Source organism: Pteropus vampyrus, unplaced genomic scaffold (genome assembly GCF_000151845.1).
Source record: "Pteropus vampyrus isolate Shadow unplaced genomic scaffold, Pvam_2.0 Scaffold768, whole genome shotgun sequence".
Taxonomy (NCBI): domain Eukaryota; kingdom Metazoa; phylum Chordata; class Mammalia; order Chiroptera; family Pteropodidae; genus Pteropus; species Pteropus vampyrus.
Genome location: NW_011889549.1, coordinates 67554 through 70522, shown reverse-complemented (window position 1 = coordinate 70522; position 2969 = coordinate 67554).

Sequence of the window (2969 nt, the reverse complement as noted above, 5' to 3'; positions counted from 1 at the left end):
GCTGGATGAGGGGACAAAACTCCTATAGGTTGATCTAGGTAAATGCAGTGAGCCATCTTTAAACCTTGTGGTCCCGTGCTCTGCTGCAAAATGTTGGGCTCCTGGTCAAAAACTCGGGACTCTCCGCTCCCAGGTCTCCTATGCCCCAGAGATAAGCCAGGGAAATTAATGGGTGAAAGTTCTGTGTGCCCACTGGTGTCTTCTGGGATTAGTGAGATGGGAGACAGGTTCCAGGGATTTTCACTGTACTCCAGGAAGCAAAATCTCTTCCAGTGTTACTTTAGGTAAAATATTTATTATAACATGACTATACTAAGCATTATGCCATCCATGAAGATGGGTGTACAGCAGATTATACATCACAAAAGAGAATAATCAAGATTGTAACAATGTAGTGATTGTATTTTTGGAAGAGGGACAGACTCTCGGGGAACTTTGGCAAAGCAGTACCCCCAGAAGACATATCTGGGAAAGATATTTCTTGAGCATCTATACCTGACTCTTATCTAAAAGTTTTCCAAAGAAGAAGCTTTGTGTCTGCTAGATCAACCAGATTGCAGTTATTCCATCAGGATCTGGGAATTGGAGGCCAAAGGGATTTTAGGGAAGGAGAACAATTGACAGAGAGACCTAAGTTCTCCAAGTCTTGTTGAAGAACCGTAATGGTCTGATGGAAGCATCAGCTTGCCAAAGTCTCTCCTGCTCTTTTCCTATCTCTCTCTTCATAGTTCTTTTGATTTTAAGATTACACAAATAAAGTCAACTCGCTTTTCATTCCTTTTTTTCTCTATTTTCCTGATAAAAATAGGAAGAAGAGGAAAAAAACTAACAATTACCAAGAGCGCGTAGTCTCTTTTTTTTAGTTAAATTTATTGGGGAGACATTGATTAATAAAATTACATCAGTTTCAAGTGTACAATTCACTAACACATCATTCGTATGTCACATTGTGTGCTCAACACCCAAAGTCAAATCTCCTTTCATCACCATATATTTGACCCCCTTTACCCTTGTTTACCTTCCTTCTCCCCCATTTCCCTCTGGTAACCACTAAACAGTTGTCTGTATTATTTTTAATGAACAAACCAATAGAAAATGATGGGCAAAAGACTTGAATAGGCACTTATCAAAAGAGGAAATCCAAATGATTAATAAACATGAAAAGTTGACCTTACTTTATAATCAGGAAAATCAAATCTGTCTGCAATGAGGTGCCATCAAGTTGTCTAAAGTGTAAAGGCCTGATGATAATAAGCAGTGCTAAGGATGTGGAGGACCCTCCAGAAAGCAAGCCTGTGTGTGCAGAATATAAGTACAAGACCGTCCACAATCGCATTCTCCGTGATCTCTGGGAACAACCCAAATGCTTGTCAACAGTCATAAATATATAAAGTAGTCAATATACTGAGATAAACACTGATTGGTGTTGCACACAGAAACACAGATAAATTTTAAAAACGTAATAAAGAAGGAAGCCAGACGCAAGTAATACATTTGTGCTGCCATTTATAGATAGGTCAAAAACAGGCAACTTAAACTGCCCAGTTTAGTGATACCCATTAAAGAGAAAACCATAAAGCGAAGCCGGAAAGTGAAGATTAACCAGCTCAGAGCAGTGGTTCCCTTACAGGGAAGGGAGGGAGGCTCTGGTCACTTAATGGTATATTAGGACTTTCTGTAGTGCTGGGAAAAAAAAAAATTTTTCTGGGTGGTGGTTACCCAGTGATTGCTATACATTCAGTCCTCAAGCTATGGATATGACTTGCTTATTTTTCTTTATGTGTATTAAATTTCCTCTTTTGTCAATGATTTATTTTAGAAATGTAAAAATAAGATCCATGGAGGAAAATAAACTTGCACATGGAGAAAAACAACCAGTGAAGTCAGGAACTATCTGACTAGTGAATGAGGCAGCTGTAAGGGGGGTTCTCTCCTGCAATAGCATAATTCAGCAGTGCAGTGTAGGGTGTGTAGCGGATGTTTTTTTTCTCAAAGGTAGTGTGAGGGAGGAAGAAACTTTCCTCTACCCTCAAGGTTCTTTTAGCTGGTCTAATAATCAAATAGACATGAGACAGATTAGTAAGAGAAAATAACCAAATTTAATACACTCATCGGTATGGGAACCCTGCTTACATGAGAGTCAGAGACCCCACATGCAGAAGAGGGGATTGGGGTATATCCTGAGCTAGGGATAAGGTAAGGTGCTTGAGGGCGTAGGGGAGCTTCAAAGGGACATTGCAGAAGGGTAAAAAGAGCAGATGTTTAGTAAATAAAAGTTTGTCCCACCCTATAAATCGATCAAAAGAGGTTCTGATAATCTCTTATTATGAGCAAGGCCCCTAATTCAAGTTCTTCTAGGTAGTTAAGGGAGGGGCAGACATTTCTCTTGATCCGCAATTTGTGGCGTGGGGTGACTTGTTCTGAACCCCCGCAGTTGACATGATAAAGAGGGAACGAGAATTCTGGGAAACAAAGATAAAGGAAGAAAGCACCATCGGAGCACCACTAAAGGGAAGAGAATGAAGCTGTTTGTGCTTCCCTGACCGTTTAGCTCAACAAGGCCTCGAGCAGCAGATGGGAACACGTAGCACAGTTGGAGAGGTTCCTGCCCAAAAGTTGGAACAGTGATTCAATCTAGACATGTGTGGGTGGAAAGGAAAGAGCCCATTCTCATCACGTGCTGGTCACAAAATGCATTTTAGATCTGCTTTTCTAGAATTGCATATGGAAGGGGTTCAGAAGTACTTAGAAAATGTTGGGTTCGTGCCTTCTGTATGCCCTAACTCATGATTGAATAACTTGAAAAAAAAAATGGAGGACAGCCTCTGAATCAAGAATCAAGAGAGCTGAATATTTGATGGCGGCACAGCCCATGTCTTCTTCCCTTTGTGCAAGCCCATTCACCAATCTGAGCCGTGTTTTCTCCATCTCTAAAAGGATGAGGCTGTACCACTGAGCCTGTGCTCTGT